The sequence below is a fragment of the Pipistrellus hanaki genome (assembly GCF_964339955.1).
Source record: "Pipistrellus hanaki genome assembly, chromosome: 6".
In the NCBI taxonomy this organism is placed as follows: Eukaryota; Metazoa; Chordata; class Mammalia; order Chiroptera; family Vespertilionidae; genus Pipistrellus; species Pipistrellus hanaki.
In genome coordinates this window covers 33339746-33360198 of record NC_140508.1, presented here as the reverse complement: position 1 = coordinate 33360198, position 20453 = coordinate 33339746, and the positions used below count along the sequence as shown (strand labels likewise).

General features: G+C 44.8%; 1 protein-coding gene across 4 annotated transcripts in view; it reads right to left on the bottom strand.

Annotated features, from left to right (window-relative positions):
- The window catches only part of CSNK2A1 (casein kinase 2 alpha 1), a 52652-nt gene extending 42752 nt beyond the window's left edge, over positions 1 to 9900 (bottom strand). For 2 of the 4 annotated variants that reach the window (XM_084887928.1, XM_084887929.1), the window contains exon 1: positions 9746 to 9894. The gene's annotated coding sequence lies outside the window, so the exon portion shown is untranslated. Of the gene's footprint in view, positions 1 to 9745 lie in introns of all 4 variants that reach the window. The other 2 variants (XM_084887926.1, XM_084887927.1) reach the window with 2 other exon arrangements.
- Between the last annotated feature and the right edge of the window lie 10553 nt (positions 9901 to 20453).

Below are 20453 nucleotides of genomic sequence, written 5' to 3'. Positions count from 1 at the left end.
TTGAGGGATGTGTGAATGACGGCGGGGAGCGGACCTAAGCCACAGTCTGGCCCACCTCTGCAGGAGGCTACCTGCAGGCCGATTGGGAGATACTGCCAGCCAGTGAGAGGCTGGCCCTGTCCCCCAATCGCTGTCCCCTCCCTCTGCCTGCTGGCACCTCCCTTGGCTGGCCTGTCACCACCCACTCACAGGCCACTGGCCTCCGCTCTCCAGCCATTCCACCATTCGGTTGATTTGCATATTAGGCTTTTATTATATAGTTTATTACATAGGATGGTTGGCAAAGATATCACTGTATATATTTTATACAGACAACAAAAACAAAATAAAGTCACAACTGACACTTTATTCCACTGGCCACAACTTTCTGGAACTAAAAGAAAACTTCATTTGAGACCTAGAGTAACTTAAAGTATAACACAGCATTTACATATGTAATAATTATTGCTATCATTTAAATGCCTCTAATAGCCTGGCCTGGTATGAGATGCACACTCCCATTTTAGAAATAAACATGTCCAGAGGTTAAACCTGCCAAGTCACAGGACTACTAAGTGGCTGAGGCCAGATCTGAAACCCTCTGTTTAGGAAGAAAAATTGCAAGGCAGATGGTTATTTATATTCATGCTACATAGTCATAAATACACAGAACATATTAACTGCTTTAAACTACTGATAAAGACAGGTCCCTTCTCTATCTAAGGAGTGTATTATTTAAGAATACAACGCAAATTAGCGCATTACCTAAGAGAACAGGGCATACAGAAGATGTCAACGCAGGATAAAGTTCTTCAAACATACCCCTAACATACAAGACATAAGTAATTCCCAAACTATAAATCAAAGGACACTGAGAAATAAGACCTCTAGTCCAGGTTCACAGGTCTATACGGTAAGTAAACTTTGAGTTTCCCCCAAGTCTGAGATGGAATTCACTTCTCTACCTAGAAGCAAGAGAATCCTAGATTCATGAAGACTCAAGAACCACTCTCACAATTTGCACTGTATATGAGTAACAGGCATCTACACCAAGCTTGAGTTACATACCAACCCACTTATCAACAGCAGCAATTTAGTACCTCACCCACTAAGCAGGCCAGACCAAAACAGGAAGTACAAGTCAAAGGCCTCATTAATAAATAAGAACTACTGGCAGCAGAAAATGAAAATAAAAATAAAAAGTTGTAGCCCTGACAACAAACACATTGATATCACTGATAGAAAAGGGAAAGAACTGATATTAGTCAGGTGCCCAGAATTTCATAAATTATCTCCTTTAACCCTGAGATAAATTTATCTGCTGCTTTAGTTATTAGTCCTCACAAGTACTACTAACCCCCACTTTAGAGGTTAATAATTAAGTTGTTCAAGGTAGTTACCTAAATTGTTTAGACCAGGGGTCGGCAACCTGCGGCTCTTTTGAACCTTTGCTGCGGCCCCCAGCAGGTCCGACACTAGCAGGGCAGATAGCAGGGCGGGGCGGGGAGCTGTATCACTTATGTCGCAATGGTTTTGCAGCTCCGAGGTTTTTTTTTCCCTTCGAAAACGGGTCCAAGTGGCTCTTTATGTCTTAAAGGTTGCCGACCCCTGGTTTAGACAAAAATCTAGGCTTGAGAGATGTTAAGTAACAGTACCCAGACTTGGTCTGTCTCATCCAACAATCCTGTCGCCCCCCCCTCTGCCCCCCACAATCAATGTGAAAGAATGAGAAAGTCTGAACTCCCCACCCCCAAATTTCTGTAGCTGTTTCAAATTCTGTTGAATTTTCCCTAAGTCTGAGGAAAGCCAATAGAAATTTTCATAAGAAAACATCTCAGAAAGCTACTAAATAGTAAAACGATATATGCATCATTACAAAATGTTCTCAGTTGTAAACTTGAGGATAGAGACAATCTAGAGATCCTTAGCACAGCATGTATCTGAAATGTAGTAGGCACTGAGGGTCTATTGAATGAGTAACATCTTTTGACTGGTTATAAATTCAATAGGCCAAAATAACTATTTTGTACTTTATAATATGCTATGGTTCATTTCTTTAGGAAAATAATTTACTATTCATTTTTAACAGAGTTGTTTTCATAAATTTTGTAAAACATTAATGAAATAACTAAAACCGAGAAATGCCTGTTACTATCAGTAATAAATTCAGAAAAATTTCTAGTGTTTACTTTTTCAAGCAGATTAAAATGTTTCAGCTAAGATTCTGTCAGAAAGATCCACAAAATCAAAAAGTGTGAAAAGAAAAACAATGGCCAATATAAAGGTATTTCTAAGTATACACTAGTATTGAACCCTAAAACACTCATTTCAGGTAACACAATTATTTTCTATGCATGAAAACACTTATTGCTAATGTAAAAAAAAAAAAAAAAAAGCTTGCCTAACCATAGTAACTGCTGCTAAGTAGTTTCTTATGTCTAAGACACAGAATTTGTAGAAACCAGCAAAATGCCACTCCTAACATGACACTGTGAATTCATTTACCTAAAACTTTAGAAAAGTTTGGTCAACAACTAAGTCTGCTGATTCTCTACCCTGGAGAACACCAAATAGTTAAGAAAAACTGCCAATGGCTTATAACCCAATGTAAATATATGCTTTGTTACAATTACAGTATTTCCTTAATAATCCTAGAGCCATGGTCGGCAAACTGCGGCTCGTGAGCCACATGCGGCTTTTTGGCCCCTTGAGTGTGGCTCTTCAACAAAATATCACGGCTTGGGTGAGTCTATTTTGAAGAAGTGGCAATAAGAAGAAGTTTAAGTTTAAAAAATTTGGCTCTCAAAAGAAATTTCAATCGTTGTACTGTTGATATTTAGTTCTGTTGATTAATGAGTTTGCCGACCACTGTCCTAGAGGAATTTCTTCATTTGAAAAGCCAGGTGGCCTAGATTTCTGTAAAGAAACAATTAAATGATACTCTACTTTTTAAATTATCCACCTTAAAGAGTTCAAAGTAATTTAGGGGTATAAACACACTAATACTCTTGTGAAATGAGCTTGGTCCAGATCACCCAATGAATTATGTTAGACCAAGGATCAAATTCAGTTTGTCACTTTAAATCAAGTATCATAAGCATTATTACCTTAAAATTCTAGGCCCTTACCTAATCCAATGCCAAATCATATCAGTTCTGTTTTTGAACTTATACAGCTTGTACTGTAATTTATGCAAATGTCACATAGTTGTCAAAATAATAATCATAAATGTTGCAACAGTTAACATCTTTTGGACACTTATTGTGCAATCTAGTTTATGCTAAACTAGAGGCACCGGTGGGCTCCCTCGGCCTGGCCTGAGCCCTCTCGCAACCTGGAACCCCTTGGGGGATGTTGGAGGCCTGGTGCACAGATTCGGCCCCATCCCCACAGGCCTCGCAGGCCAGGCAGAGACCCCACCAGTGCACAAATCAGAGCACCAGGCCTCTAGTATGCATATAAGATCTTTGATTAATCTCTTCCCACCCTCCCCTCTGAGATTCATCAGTCTGTTCCACATTTCCATACCTGTATGTTGAGCATCCAACCTCCTGGTGGTCAGTGTTGTCATAGCTACAGGTTGAACAGTCGCTTAGGCACGCGCGCGCATTACATGCATAATCTCAATACTCACAATGACCCCATAAGGAAACTTAGGTACAACAATAACCTTTCCAAGGTAAAAGCTAGAAAAAGGATAATGCAGAGAGGGGTGCACAGGGATATATACCGTGTTTCCCTGAAAATAAGACATCCTCCGAAAATAAGACCTATTTACAGGTTTCCTTCTGAGTGAAATATAAGGCCTCCTAGGCTAAACATGAGAGATTTGGTCCACTGATTCTGAAAGAAATGGAGTCACAAGACATTCACCAGGAAATTCAGGAATTGGATTTTATGATGTTCCAGAAGATGATGACATGATTGTCACTGAATAAATGAGTAAATTCTTGATACTGTAGGATTCACAGTTTGTCTGGTTTGTGTTGACAACTACCGTACCGTATACAGGTAATAAGTTTCCTTTATTTTCATTTAACAATAAATGTGTACCGTATTCTTCTTCATGGAAAAATAAGATATCCCCTGAAAATAAGACCTAGCGCATCTTTGGGAGCAAAAATTAATATAAGACACTGTCTTATTTTCGGGGAAACAGGGTAGTAAGTCTTGACTTAATGTTGTCTATAAGTATAAGTAAACCAATTTTACCGCAGGCTAATCAATATAAAAAGTTAAGTTCCTATGGCATCTCATCAAACTTCTAACAAAAAACCCCCACATTATTCAAGGATGTGGTGTTCAAAAGCCACGAATCTCCACTGCCTGGACCAGGATCCTAGGCCAGCTCGAGGGCTAAGATACTTGGTTGAACCATTTAACCTTCATGTGGCCCAATTTCTTTTCTTCTAAAGTCAAAAGTCCAACAAATAATCTCAAAAGTTACTCATACCACGAAATGTTCTGATTTTGTAATCATCTCTGTAATTAGGTAACTAACTCAAAAAAAAAAAAAAGAAAAAGAAAAAGAAAACAAAATTCCTCCATCCTCTGAAGTCTCCCTTAGTTCATTTTGTGAATCTAATCAATAGGATACTATTGGAGGAACAAAAAACAGTACTTTTCTAAAAGCTAGAAGTTCATTCTGCAAGTATAGTCCTCAAATCTGACTCTTCACCTCAAATAACAACGACAGGGAGAAACGACCTTACAACATCTTTGGATTGGGATGGGAGGTGTGAAAGAACAGACAGACCACTGTACGTATAGGTGGCTATCAATTCATAAAAACTATCACCCATTTCTATCTCCTCTAAAAAATAGGAAATTAAGTATTTAAAAGGTGGTCACATAAATTCATTGCTTTATTTAGCCAATAAAAATTAATGAAGAAATTGTGTCCTTTACCCAAGAAGTTTATTATAGACATGGAAGAATCATAAATTTATAGAAATCTTACTAAAATGGCCTGTTCTAGAATCTACATTTAACCAAGCTGGTCATGTAGTCCCTTCAAATTGCATATAAAGCCAGTAACAGGACACTTAAACATTAAGAGAGAAGCATAAAGCCATAGCCGGTTTGGTTCAGTGGATAGACCATTGGCCTGAGGACCAAAGGGTCTTGGGTTTGATTTTGGTCAAGGACAACTACCTTGATTGCAGACTCCTCCCTGGCCTGGACGCTGGTCAAGGCACAAGCAGGAAGCAACCAATTGATGTGTTTCTCTCACATTGAAATTTCTCTTTGTCTTTCCTACTCTCTCTAAAAAAAAAAAAAAAAAAAAAAAAATCAATGGAAAAATAACCTCTGGTGAGGAAGAAGAAGGAAGGAAGGAAGGAAGGAAGGAAGGAAGGAAGGAAGGAAGGAAGGAATAAGCTCAACTCAACCCATCATTTTGTGAAGTCTTCCAGGACAAAATCACTTTACAGAATTATCATTGCTGCCTTTGTTCTCTAGAAAATAATCCCCACCCAAAACACCAGGATAATCTGCAATAGAATAATTTCCTATCTGCGAAGTCCCTTTGCCACATGTGACTGTAATTCAGATTCCAGGGATGAGGTTACGAACATCTTGGGGTAGGAGAGTGTCATCTATCTACTACACCCACTCTCTTGCCTCACAACTAAAGCTCATGAAGTCTCAAAACTCATCTACATTAGGTATAATGAGGCTCTGGGTATAATACATTAACTACAATCCCTGGCGTACAATTCCTAAAAAAAAGTTATTTGCTCCCAACATGCAATGGGGTTAGGGGAAGCGCACCAGTTACAGACATTCTAGTCCGAACAGGGAAAATATAAAACAGATCCATTGGTTTTAAAATCTGAGCTAACTCCATTAATTCCATTTCCAAACCAGAGAAAAATCCTCAGTGGCATTCAGCTCTCTGAGCCCTTGGTTCTACCCTTGTTTTTTTTTTTTAAATGAAAACCAGTACATTTCTACCTGATTAGTTTTACCAGCCTGCTTTCTGCTAGTAGCATTTAGGGAGTTCACAGCCCTCTTTAATTTCCTACTCTCTCTCTTTCAAGCCAAGCTGTTTCTGCTAGTATACATCCTCAAGAATCTAGAAGGCTTTACATGAATTTCACAAAGGTTCACTCCACTAGTCAGACTCAGATCCACAAATAAACCAGGCTACACTTTCAATACTTTTCCGTGGAAATCTCAACCAAATATCCATGTTTATCACATTAAGGAGTCTTTTCCACATAACCGCAGGACACAATTCTTAAGCATATTTGCCGCTTTGTAACAAGGATCACTTTTCCTCCAGTCTCCAACTAATGCATATCCCACTTCAACCCGGGCCCTCACTAACAAAGGCATTACATCCATATTTCTAGCAGCAATCTGTTCTTCTAAGTCTTTTCTATCATTTTCCTCAAAAATGTTCTGGCCCTGGCTGGCGTGGCTTAGTGGACAGAGCGTCGGCCTGCAGACTGAAGGGTCCTGGATTCGATTCTGATCAAGGGCACATGCCTGGGTTGCGGGTTCGATCCCAATGGGGGCATGCAAGAGGCAGCCAATCAATAATTCCCTCTGATCGTTGATGTTTCTATCTCTCCCTCTCCCTTCCTCTAGAAAGAAAGAAAGAAAGAAAGAAAGGAAGAAAGAAAGAAAGAAAGAAAGAAAGAAAGAAAGAAAGAAAGAAAAGAAAGAAAGAAAGAAAGAGGAAAAGAAGAAAAAAAAGAAAGATAAAAGGAAAAAAAATTTCTGGCCTCCACTGCCCCTTTCACATTTTTAGGTAATAGTCCCCCAACTCCTGGTACCAAAATCTATAGTAGTGTGCGATTATTGCCATAACAAATTACCACAAACATAGTGGCTTAAAACAACAGAAATTTATTATCTCAGCTTCTGTAAGTCAGAAGTTGAGTGAACTTGGCTGTCTTCTGTTTGGATCTCACAAGGCCAAAATCAAGGTGTATTCCTTGGCAGAAACTCTGGGGAAGAGTCTATTTCAAAGCTCACGTAGAACTGTTAAATCCAGTTCCTTGTGGCTGTACAGCTGAGGTTTCCTTTTCCTCGCTGGCTGCCAGCCAGCGCTGGTCTTCGCTACTAGAGGCCGCCCACACCCCTTCCCATTGGTTACCAGTGGCTCCCTCTAGCAACAGCGAATGGAGTCCCTCTCAGGACTGAGATCAAAGTCTCATGATTGAGATTTTGCTTCTGACCCATCTCTTTTTTAACTCCCAGCTACAGAAAGTTTTCTGCTTTTAGACTGGGTTTACCCTCAAAATCCAGGACAATCTATTTTAACCCTAATTACATATGTAAAAATTCTGGGGATTAGAGAATGAACATCTTATTTGGGGAGGGGTCATTCTGTCTATTACAAACCCAAACCCTATGTAAGGCTTTAGCAGCCTGACTGGTGCCCCACCCCACACCAAAGGAGTATGTAAAGGGGTATGTTCAGAGACAGAGATAGAGAACAGTAAATTCAAAGCCTCACCTTGAAGAGGGTGGCTAGATGACAGGAAAGCTTAAAAATACACCGTGGAAAAGAAAGTGCCACTTGTTTCCTCCCAAATACAAGGGGATTAATGAACCCATTATGCAGAAGATAATAGTGCCCCTCCCCTCGCCGCAATGTGTGCTTCTCTTCTCTACTGCATTCAGTACAAAAGGGCATAACGAGGCATACGGTGCCCTAGGGCTGTGGTTGGCAAACTGCGGCTCGAGAGCCACATGCGGCTCTTTGGCCCCTTGAGTGCGGCTCTTCCACAAAATACCGCGGCCTGGGCAAGTCTATTTTGTTTGAAGAAGTGGCATTAGAAGTTTAAGTTAAAAAAATTTGGCTCTCAAAAGAAATTTCAATCGTTGTACTGTTGATATTTGGCTCTGTTGACTAATGAGTTGGCCGACCATTGCCCTAGGGTGACCTAACTTTGTAATCAGTTAATAAACCAATCTAAGGACACTTACAACTCTTTTGTTCCTTTTTCAAGTCATATACCCTCCTCCAACAGAAATGAAAATTCTTCTATTCCAAAGTCACAGAAGGACAAACTTCTGTGGTAAACTGCAGGTAAACTTTAGAAATGTACACACACTATTGATTTCAGAGAGGAAGGGAGAGGGAGAAATAGAATGATGAGAGAATCACTGATCGGCTGCCTCAAGCACGCCCCAAACTTGGGATTGAGCGCCCCACGCGGGCATGTGCCCTGACCGGGACTCGAACCGTGACCTCCTGGTTCACCGCTTGCCGCTCAACCACTGAGCTCCGCAGGCTGGGCTGCCGGTGAACTTTTTAAAGTGACCTGCAGGAGATCTAGTATTGGTCCTGATCTTTCATCCCCAAGGTCCAACAAGACCAGTTAACAACCAGAAACATTGAAACAAAACATTGAAACAAAAACACTGCAGCAACTAAAGGTACTATTCTGAAGCCTTCCCTACTTGTTAAGATTCTTGACTATAAATTTTACTTGGAACCAAATATACCAGCCGGTCCCTTATAATAATAGTCACAGTAAGATCTACCAGGTACTTACTGGCACTGTGGTAAGCACTTGACACAAGTTACCTTATTTATTCTTCGCCATAAACTTAAGAGCTAGCGAATATTATCACCCCAATTTAAAGATAGAAAAGCCGAGGTTTACAACGGTTAGGTCACATGACTAAACCAAATGGTGGCAGCACTGTAACCAGTAGTCAGTCCCACGGATGCAGGCACCCAGGCAACCCCTTGGATGGGAGGAGAGAATGAACATTCTTCTTCCCAGCTATGAAGAAGAATCTTCCCTTCCTAGCTTTCTCTCCCTCTCCTCCTCTCTTCCCACACACCCTCCTCACACAACTCAGCAGCTGAAAGGTAAGCAAGTCTTCTCGAATGAATCTGCCACCTCCTTTTCAGACCTCTTCCCTTCCCACAATAGCGATAGCCAAGAAGCCAACTTCTGACCCTGACTTTGCTTCCCAAAAACAAACTACAGAAGCTCCACCCATCACCTGCCTCGGCTAAAAATGTCCTAACGCCGGGGGAGGAGAGAAGGGGGGGGGGCGGGCGGAGAGACGGGGACGAAATAAAAGTCCTACTCTTTCAAAAGGTCACAAACTAAGAGGTGTAGTCAGCCAGCCTTTCACTCTACTTCTGTCTCCTCTTCCACCCAACCACCCCTTTAACTCCGGCTCCTACCCGATCTGCCCCACTTCGTGGTCCTCTCCGTCTTTCTACCCCGGCGACCGCGCCCGGGGGGTCCCCCACCTTGCAGCCCAGCCTGCAGGTGCGAAGCCCAGCCTCGCCCACAGGGGCCCTGCGGCGGCCCCCCAGCCCCCCCAACTCCAGCTGCTCCGCTCCGCTCCGCCGAGGTTCACCCCGCCCTTCCCAGTAGGCACCACTCCCCGAGGCACCGGCCCCAGCATCCCCTGCGGCCCCACCCCTCCAGCTCCCTTCCCCCTGGGGGACCCCCTCCTCCCAAGTTACCCCCTCGTCCCCGCCTCAGGGAAGTCCTCTTCCCCCGAATAAGGCGGACTCCCGAAGCTAGCTCCCACCTTCACATCAGCCTCTGCTCCCCACATCTCAACCCCCCACCGCCCCCCGCCCCGGGTTGGGGGTGGCCCCGGGCCTCCCCGGTGGGTTGCAGGCGCCGCGGCTGGTGTGTGTGTGTGTGTAGGGGGGGCAGGGGCAGGCGAAGGGCACTCCGGAGTCCGCTGGGAGCACCAGGGGCGGCCGCGCCCCGGCTGCCCTATTCTGGGCCCCCCTCCCCCCCTCCACGGCCTCGCCTGGCGGCTCCCCCTGTACCTGTGGTGGAAGCGGCAGCGCCCGCGGCCGCGCTCCCCGCTCCTCACACAGACAATATGGCGGCGGCGGAGGAGGAGACACACACGGCTCGGCCGCCAGCCGCAGGGACCAGAGCGAGGCTGCTCCCGCCACTGCCGGAAGCGGAAACCCTCTCTGCCAGGAGATGGGGCGGGACTTTAGCAGGCCCCGCCCCCAGCGGAACCGCGCCGAGCGCCGCCATGCTGGGACGTGCTATTGTACCCTCGGGGTTCATTTCCGGGCTGGGGTGCAAAACGTGAGAAGTTCTCAAGGTGAAGCATAACGAAGAGACTTGCGGTAATTAAGCGCGTTTTCATTCAGTGCCTCTGAGAGCTGACGAGAGGGACACCATGAACCTCCCCCCTCAGGGATCCAATTGGTTTGGCCCAAGCTAAGATGGCGGCCCCTAGGCTTCCCGCACTTGCCCCGCGGACAAGCCCCGTCCATCTGCAAGCCGACCCCGCCTTTCTGGGGAAGAAGCATGCGCGACCTGCAGAGCCGAGGAGCGGAGCATTTCGGAAGTTGAAGTCTTCTGCCCGGACCCCTCGTCTAGGATTAGGGCTCCAGTAAGACATTTTTGTCTGCTCAAACTTGGAGTCCGGAACTGGCGAGCGAAAGTTGGACCCCGGGAGTGGTGTGGCGTCGGAGTCGAGGAGGGGGCGATACTAGCCTTCTATAGACTGAGACCTAATTCCTGCTTCCTAGAGGACTCCTATCTGGAGCTGCCCACCCAGAATAGTGTTTTCTCTGGTCGGTCTGCACCCCAACCCCACCCCACACCCCTGTTCTTGTCCGGGCAACCCCAAAGCAGCCACAGGGCACTTTCTGCGGTGCAGACCTGATCCTGGCGTCTTCTGGGTTAAAAAATCTCCCAAGGCTCTCCTTGGTACACCCAAAATAGCAAATCTCTCCTCTTGACATCCATGTTCCTACATCATTTGGACAATCCATCCAACCCCCTTTTTACCTCCATTTATTGCCCCCCTAATTCCTGATGCTTCCTCCCACTGCAAATTTTCTTGAAACTTATCTGTTTTGCCCCCCTCCCTTCACACTGGCAGTTCCTTCGGTTACTGTTACCTCCTGGACTGTATTAAAATAATTCAGGGGTCCTTTTCTCGGAGAATCTTCCCTCTCTTGAGCTCCCCAAGACCTAGGCACCATCCTTTAGCAGCCTGACTGGTGCCCCGCCTGCCTCCTCCGTCATCAGACTGTGAGCCCCCAGTGGACAGGGCTGGGTCTAATGACCACCCCGCCTCCTGCAGGCCCTGCTAAAAGCTGGTGTGTGGAAGTATTACAGAGTAGTTTGTATTTGTCTCACCTCTGAGGGGCAGAGGTGTGAGGGCCAGAACAAGGTGAGGAGGCCGGGTTATTTTGGTATGACCCGCTGATATCCCAGAGTGCCTGCCCACTCCAGCTCTCTGTTTAGCTTACTGGCACCTCTGCTCCCAAAGAGACAATGTTCTCCCCCGTGGGATGGGATGGGATGGGATGGGATGGGATGGGGGTGGTGGCGGCGGCTGACTTAGAGTGATGGCCTCAGGGAGGTGGCCTTGACTTTTCTGTGCCTCATTGCCAGGCAGGTCTGTGGCATTTGATCTCATAGGTGGGGATCTGCAGTCCTGGGTGTCCTCAGGCTGGTCATCCCTCCTCTCTGGGCCTCTGCTTCCCCACCTGTGGACTGAGGGAGTTAGAGAAGATGATCCCAATGTGTCTGTGAAGCCCTCTTTCAGGAAATGAATAGCCTTCCACTTAGCTCTCGGACCATGTTTTTCTGGCTCTCATGGCTCCCTTTTCCCCCGCCTTTGTTCACATTTATTCAGTTTATAGTTATTAATCACTTGCTATAAACCAGATATTGTGTGAGGTGCATGAGCAAGACCGATACCAGTTCCTTATGGAGCACACCTTGAAAAGTGAGAAACAGACAATCACAAGTAAACAAAAGAATAAAAAAAGTAATTTCAGCCCGGCCAATGTGGCTCAGTGGTTGAGTGTCACGGTTCAGTTCCAGGTCAGGGCACATGCCGGTGTTGTAGGCTTGATCCCCAGTGGGAGCTGTACAGGAGGCAGCTGATCAATGATTCTCTCTCATCATTGATATTTCTATCTCTCTCACTTCCTCTCTGAAATCAATAAAAATGTATATATATATTTTTTTAAAAAGTAATTTCTCAGAGTGCGGGTATTTCATAAGACTTAGCCCTCACACCTTTCCTATGATCTCAGCCCCTCCTACAGCATTATTCATTCTTTCACCCAATTCCAGCCTCCATCCGTGACCTCATGCATAGGGCTCACCAGGCACATACCACAGCCCCTTTGTACTGTGTAGGACACAGTTGAGACCCAACCCCTGCCATCCCCCAGGCTAGCCTGATATAGGTCTCTGGTCCTAAGAAGCTCCCAATCTCCAATATCCACTAGTTATGGAGCCTCCAAAGACAAGCTCAGTTATCCTACACGTTTACTCTTTCTGACCCCCTACATAGCAAGTCTCAAGCTAGACTTCCTTCAAACTATAGCAACAACCACAGTTAAGATGTTGACAGTGCTTGCCCTATGCCATACACCAAATTTAATCCTCACATCAGCTGGAGGAGGTAGAAACTAAAAGTATCCCATTGTACAGATGAGGAAACAGATTCGGTGAGATTATAGGACGTGCCCAAGATCACATGCCAGAGATGGAACTTGCATTTCAACCTGGGTCACTGCACTGAGAACCTAGATGTATCTGCTTAACAAGTCATCCCAAAAGAGAGTGGCTTAAGCCAACAATCATTATTTGCTTATTTGTATGGGTTGGCAGTTTGGACATGTCTCAACTAGGATAGCTCTTTGCTGCTGCACATGGTCTTGTCTGGGCTTACTCCTGCCCTTTCGGTCAGCAAGTTGACAGGCTGGCTGGTCCTCTGTGGCCTCATCCAGAGATCTGGCCACTGACTGGTCTGTGGCTGGAGTGCCTTGGTTCTTCATGTGGCTTCTCCAGCAGCTAGCTCAGGCGTCCTTACAGGATGACCTCCAAAGGAAGGGAAGAAAAGCTGAAGGCTTCTCTTGAGGCTGAGGCTCAGAAGTGCCATTGGACTAATTTTACTGCATTTAAAAAAATGTATTATTTTTCGTTTTGTTTTATTATTATTATTATTATTATTACTATTTTTATTCTTCACTCAAGGAGTGAGGATATTATTTTTATTGATCCCCCCCCCCCCAGAGAAAGTGGAGGAAGGGAGAGAGGAGACAGAGAGAAACATCAATGTGAGACACATCAATTGGTTGCCTCCCACCGTCCTCCCCCCATCCAATTGGGGATGGGGATCAAACCTACAACACAGGTACGTGCCCTTGAACAGGAATCAAACCCGTGACCCTTCGGTCCTTGGGCTGATGCCCTAATCTCTGAACAACCCGGCTCGGGCTAAATTTCTGTTTTTAAGCCATCCAGTCTGTGATATCTTGCTCTGGCAGCCCAAGTAGATTAACACAGGAGTCCTCGTTGTAGAAATGGTTTTAAAGCCATGCAACTGGGTAAGATCTCCAAGGGAGTAAGCATAGACAGAGAAGAGAATCGAACCAAGGACTGAGACTCCATCATTAAGAGATAAGAAACAAAGGAATCCAAGGAAGAGCAGCTAGAGGTGTGTCCTAGGGACCAGTAAGGAAAACAGCTCAAAGTGGTGATCTGTGTCAAATGCTGCTGAGAGGTCAAGAATGTGAGAATCTTGCCCCAGCTAGTTTGACTCAGTGGGTAGAGCATTGACCTGCGGGTGGAAGGATCCCAAGTTTGATTCCAGTCAAGGGCACATACCTCAGTTGCAGGCTTCTCCACAGCCCAGGCCATAGAGTGCATGCAGGAAGCAATCAATCTGTGTTTCTCTCTGTCTTTCCCTCTCTCTTCCACTTTTTCTAAAAATCAATAGAAAAATATTCTCGGATGAGGATTAAAAATAAAAAAGAAGATGAGAATCAAAGTCTGAATTATCAAAGTGGAAAGCATTGTTGCTTTGATAGGAAAGAGTTTAAGGAGAATGGTGAGAGCAAAAGCCTGATTGGAGTGGGGTTAAGAGAGAGTAGAGGATTTGAATACAGAAAGATGGAAAGGAAAAAGGAAATCTCTTTTTAAGAGCAGAAAGTAATCTAATAAATCTAGAAGAGTAAGAATTAGAAAATCACCATTTGGCAGCCACCATAGTAATAATTGTTTCAGAAGAGACTCATTCATAGATACTTCAATCAATAGAAGATTAAACTTTGAGAAGAAAGAGGGTATCACAAGATAGTTATTAATTATAAAAGGGAAAATGGTAACTTTATAGTGAAGAAACCCAACAGATACATCAACCAACTGGCCAAAGGGAGCATCACCATTAATGGGGCAAATTGACGTCATGTTCCTCCTGAGAAGGACACAGCATCCCTTCAGTGGTATTTCTGCCAGATACGCTTAATTGATTCATGAACCCAAATTGAAGGGTATTTAACAAAATAACCAGCTTATACTCTTCAAAAATGTCGAGATCATGGAAGACAAAGAATGACGGAGGAGCAGTCTAGATCAGTGTTTTTCAACCTTTTTTGGGCAAAGGCACACTTGTTTCATGAAAAAAATCACGAGGCACACCACCATTAGAAAATGTTAAAAAATTTAACTCTGTGCCTATATTGACTATATATAAAGTAATTCTCTTGAATAGGAATCAAATAAACACAAAGAAAGTATTTTATAATTACTTTATTATGAAATATTAAGTAAACAAAATAGTGAAAAATTATAAAATTCTTGTCTTGTCTGCACCTACGGCACACCAGGCAACATCTGTGTGTGCCGCGGAACAGCGGTTGAAAAACGCTGGTCTAGATTAAGGAGACCAAAGAGGCTGTAACCTGTTGGCTCCGAGGGTAGAGCGTCGGCCTTCCAACTAAAGGGTCCCAGGTTCGATTCCAGTCAAGGGCATGTACTTTGGTTGCAGGTACATCCCCAGTGAGTGGTGTGCAGGGGGCAGCTGATTGATGTTTCTCTCTCATTGATGTTTCTAACTCTCTATCCCTCTCCTTTTCTCTCTCTAAAAAAAATCAATAAAATATATATTTTTTTAAAAGAAGAAGAAGACCAAAGAGACATAAGAACTGAATAAATACAGTGTGAGATCCTGGACCAGGAAAAATTGGTCTTCACTGCCTTTAAAGGATAGTAGTAGAACAATCGGTGAAATTTGAGTAAGGTCTCTATATCAGATTATAATATTGTATCAGTGTAAAAATTCCCGATCTTGGTTATTGCAAGAAAATATCCTTGCTTTTAGGAAATACATATTGGTTTTTAGGGATATAGGGACTCACGTCTGCAACTTACTCTGTAGGAGTTCAGGAGGAGAGAAAGAGAATGATAAAGCAAAGATGGTAAAATCTGTTTGATTGATATTTGGGTATTTTTTGTACTATTTTTGTACCTTTTCTGTAATGGAAGAGAGCAAATAGAGTCACTGATAGTGGGTACAGACAACTTTTTGAGGGGTTTTGCTTTAGGACTGATGATGGGGTGGTAGGTGGAGAGCAGAGTGGGGTTAAGAGAAGTTACTTAAATGCAGACATATTATCATATTTTTATGTTGATGAGAATGATTCAGTAGATTGGAAATAATGATGATGCCAGAAGGAGAAGACAGAGTATGATGGGAACTATACACATGATGGGACCATGGCTCAGGGCAGAGTATTTATAAATGGAAGCTTGTGGAATATTTTCTGATTAATAGAATTTCCCCTGTGAAATAGAAAGCAAAATCCTCAGCTAAGACTGAGACGGGAGAGAAGGTGATGGAGGTTTGAGGAGAAGATAGGAAGGAATTGCTGGGGAGGAGGAATGGGCCAAGGGAACTACAGCAGTCAGGTAAGTAAAGTGAGACCAGTCCACATGGTAGTGTTTTGTTCTTCAGCCACATTGCACTGCAAGGGAATAAGCACAGAAGGACAGAGAGTTGGTGTCAACCATTGGGTGTTCTGCCAGAGGGGAGCAGGGGCCTCTCGGGAGTGTGCAGTGTATGAGGATAATGACCCCCCAGGGGAAAGGTGGTAGGCTCAGTGAGTCAGAGGTCTCAGTGGAGCTGAAGGATTGTGGGAATTGGGGTACTGGAGAGAGTGAGCTGGCACGATAGAAGGTGATAGGCTAGAAATTGAGGTAATGGTGGGGGTGGGTGGATGGGTGCAGGTAACTAATCTGACAGGTTGGTGCCACCAGTCAATAGCCAGCCATTGAGCCTTCAAATAATCACAGGCCTGGCCAACATCTGACTCTAACAACTGGTTCTTTCCAACTGGTTCTTTCCAATGTTTCTGATTCACACAACAGTGGAGGAAAAAGTGATTGTTTTAAGCCACTGAATATTGGAGTGGTGTGTGATTCAGCAATTGTAACCAAACAAAATTGCTGGTTCCCCTGGGGTTTCAAGAGCCTATTAAGTCCTAATGCTCTAAGGCATGGGTTTTCTATAATGAAGTTACTTCTCCGCTTCTTCCATTTGATAGAGACACCAAGGTCCCGAGAGGTTTAGTGACTTACCTAAACTTCCACAGCTAGTGAGCAGTGGGTTGGGCTCTGAGTCCAGGCAGTGTGGCACACATACACTGTCTGTCCCCAGGGCACGGCATGGCGTCTGGCATGTCCAGGCATGCTGAGCAGTGAACTGAATTGCGCCTGGGATTACCTCTGCCTTCCATTTTCCCATTTCCTTCCTCTTTTCAAGTTGACTTGTATGTCTTAGTCCACATGGTGGAGGAGAAGGGCCATCTCTCTCCTCTGTGTGGCCATTTAGTCTGCCAGTCAGTAGGTTCTCCGGAGTGCCTGCTTGGGGGCAGACACCTCTCACGGTTCTCAGTATGCAGAAGGAAACAGATCAGGGTCCCGGTGCAGCTTAGTCAAGTGGGGAGAAGATCATTAGATGAGTCTACCATTGAAAACTGGGATTATTGCTCAGAGAGCCAGTGGGTGGGGGATGAGAGAGCCTAACAGGAAAAGCTGGCCTAGTGGAGGGAGCGAGGAGGAGTGTGCCCGGCGAAGGCTAGGAGAGAGTTGTTTATGAGCTGACCAAGGAGGAGAAGCACACGGGCACAGGTTCTAAGTCAGGAACATGCTGGTGCATGAAGGGCCCATGGAAGTGCCCAGTGTGCCCTGGACACACATGGGGAGTGGGGAGTGGAGGCAGTATTGTGGGAAATGAGATAGGAGGAGTGGGCAAGGTCCCATGCACCAGGTAGAGAAGTGTAGCTTAAGAGCAATAGGGAGCCATGGAAGGGTTAAGCCAGGGAGTGACTTCATATGATTTTACAATTATAAGATCTCTGGCTGCTGGGTAGGAAGGGAGAAGGAAAGAAGGAGTGGTCTTCATGAGAAGGAACTGGTGGAGATGGAGAGGAATGCATCAATTTAGGACCTGGAGTTCACTTCAGGGAAACTGAGCCCCTTTCAAGGTCAGCACCCCTCTTCAGCTCTCCCAGTCTTGGGGCTTTCAGATACTTCTTCTCTGTGGGGTAACAAGCAGGTGGTTGGATTGGGGGATAGGTGGCCAGGGAAGGTGACCCCGGCCTTTTCCTGGTGACCTGTGATACTGAATTGAGAGTTGAAGGAGCCATGGGGACCTTACCAGGCAAAGGGGGCATGTCCTTAGAGCAGCGTTTTTCAACCGCTGTTCCGCGGCACACTAGTGTGCCGCGAGATGTTGCCTGGTGTGCCGTAGGTGCAGACAAGACAAGAATTTTATAATTTTTCACTATTTTGTTTACTTAATATTTCATAATAAAGTAATTATAAAATACTTTATTTGTGTTTATTTGATTCCTATTCAAGAGAATTACTTTATATATAGTCAATATAGGCACAGAGTTAAATTTTTTAACATTTTCTAATGGTGGTGTGCCTCGTGATTTTTTTCATGAAACAAGTGTGCCTTTGCCCAAAAAAGGTTGAAAAACACTGCCTTAGAGGACCATTGAATCACTCTCCATTTAACCCTGGGCAGGCCACTTCCCCTCTATGAGCCATGGTTTCTGGCTTGGAGACATGGAAAAAGATAGTACTTACCACACTTTGGTGACATCACCCCTATTTTACAGATGAGCAGGCTGAGCCTCAGAGAGGGGGAGTTACTGTCCTAGGGTCACTCAGAGTGTCACAGCTAAGATTGGAACCCAGGCCAGAATCTGTGCTCTTGATCTCTCAGTTCCCCCATGTGCCCATCCACCCTCTTCTGGGGGCCTTGCAAGCTTGGAGGTATTCAGCTCACCCAACACGGTCTTTCCAGGAGGCCCAGGAAATCCAGGGATGGATGCTGGGTTGTTAGGAGCATGGGCTGGAATTCCATATCCAGTCCCACTCAGGGACATTATTCTGTCTGGACCTCAGTTTTTCCCTCTGTAAAATGGGATAATACACCCTGTAGCACCTGGCGGGGGAACTGTAGGGACATAATTTGTATATAGAAGTCACTGGCCCAGCACAGTGCCTTTTCAATGCTTGCTGCCATTGTGATTATCATGCGGTATAACTATGGATTGAAACCCTAAGGGACCTAGGGTCCCCAGTTGTTCCTTTTAACAACAGTTGCAATGCTTTTTTTTCTTTTTCCAAAATGAAATTCCTGGATAATATAACCTACTGATACATACTTTTCAACATGAATAATATTCTAATTTTTATTTTATTTTATTAAATTATTATCTGTGTACATATTTTAACATTGCCCCCCCATACATACCCTCCCTCCCCAGAGTTTTGTGTCCATTGGTTGTACTTATATGCATGTATACAAGTGCTTCGGTTGATCTCTTATCTCCCCCAATATCCTAATCTTATATTGATATAATAAAAACCTAATATGCTAGGTATCTGGTGGACCGGTCAGCTGTTCAACCAATCAAAGCACAATATGCTAATGATATGCTAAGGCTGCTCAACTGCTCACTATGATGTGTACTGACCACTAAGGGGCAGACAGTTGACCAGTCAACCAGTTGCTATGATATGCACTGACCACCAGGGAGCAGATGCTCTGACTGGTAGATTAGCTTATTGCTGGGCTCCAGCTGATTGGGACTGAGTAAGATGGGTCAGACATGCTCTGGAGCCTTCCCAGTGGTCCCTCCCAGTCCTGATTGTGCACCGGTGGGTCCCTTGGCCTGGCCTGCACCCTCTCACAATCGGACCCCTCAGGGGATGTCAGAGAGCTGGTTCTGGCCCAATCCTGCAGGCCAGGCTAAGGGAACCCAATGGTGCACAAATTTGTGCACTGGGCCTCTAGTCCTATATAATAAAAGGGTAATATGCAAATTGACCCTAACTGCAAAATGAATAGTTGCTATGACATGGACTGACCAACAGGGGGCAGATGCTTAACGCATGAGCTGCCCCCTGGTGGTCAGTGTGCTCCCAGAGGGGAAGCTTTGCTCAGCCACAAGCCAGGCTGATGGCTGTGAGTGCAGAGGTGGTGGCGGAAGCCTTTCCCACCTTCTCGGCAGTGCTAAGGATGTCCGACTGAGGCTAACATGCCTCAGCCCGACATCCCTGAGGGCTCCTGGGCTGCCAGAAGGATGTTTAACTACCAGCTTAGGCCTGATCTCTCGGGGAGTGGGACTAAGTTGGCAGGTGGACATCCCCCAAGGGCTTCCAGAGTGCAAGAGAGCACAGGCTGGGCTGAGGGACTGCCCTCCTCCCAGTGCACAAATTTTCGTGCACTGGGCCTCTAGTTGTAATATAAAGAAAAACAAAGTGAAATTAGTTTAGAATAAATTACTATGTAAATATTTGAGCCCAATAAATAGGAAACATAACAAAGTAGTTGGGAAGTCATGGCTTTGATGGAATCACCATGAATCTGCGGGCTGAATTAGGACCTCTGGTAATTCAAACACCACGACCTCGTCATGGCTGTGATCCTCCAAAATGCGAGCAGTTCTAGGTAAATCCTGAACAAAGCGTGATCCAGTCTGGTTTCAACTTATGTGGAAGTCACTATACATTAAAACCAAGCAAATACACTCTATGCTGGAAAAGGCAAAATTATAGAGACAATAAAAAAGCCAGTGGTTGCTAAGGATTTGGAGAGGGAGGAAGGATGAATAGATGGAGCACAAGGCATTTTTTTGGGCAGTGGACTTCTGTGTGATACTGTAATGATAAATACAGGACATTATGCAATTTTATTTTATTTTATTTTATTTATTTATTTAAAAAATATATTTTATTGATTTTTTTACAGAGAGGAAGAGAGAGATAGAGAGTTAGAAACATCTATGAGAGAGAGTCATGGATCAGCTGCCTCCTGCACGCCCCCTACTGGGGACGTGCCCACAACCAAGGTACATGCCCTTGACCAGAATTGAACCTAGGACCCTTCAGTCCATAGGCTGACGCTGTATCCACTGAGCCAAACCGGTTTCGGCACATTAAGCAATTTTAAAAAATATTTTTAATTGATTTCAGAGAGGAAGGGAGAGGGAGAGAAAGAAACATCAATGATGAGAAAGAATCATTGATCAGCTGCCTCCTTCACACCCCTCCCCTCCTGCCTGGGGATTGAGCCCACAACCCTGGGCCTGCGTCCTGGCCAGGAATCAAACCCTGACCTCCTGCTTCATAAGTCAACACTCAACCACTGAGCTACACTGGCCAGGCGCATTATGCCTTTTTCAAAAT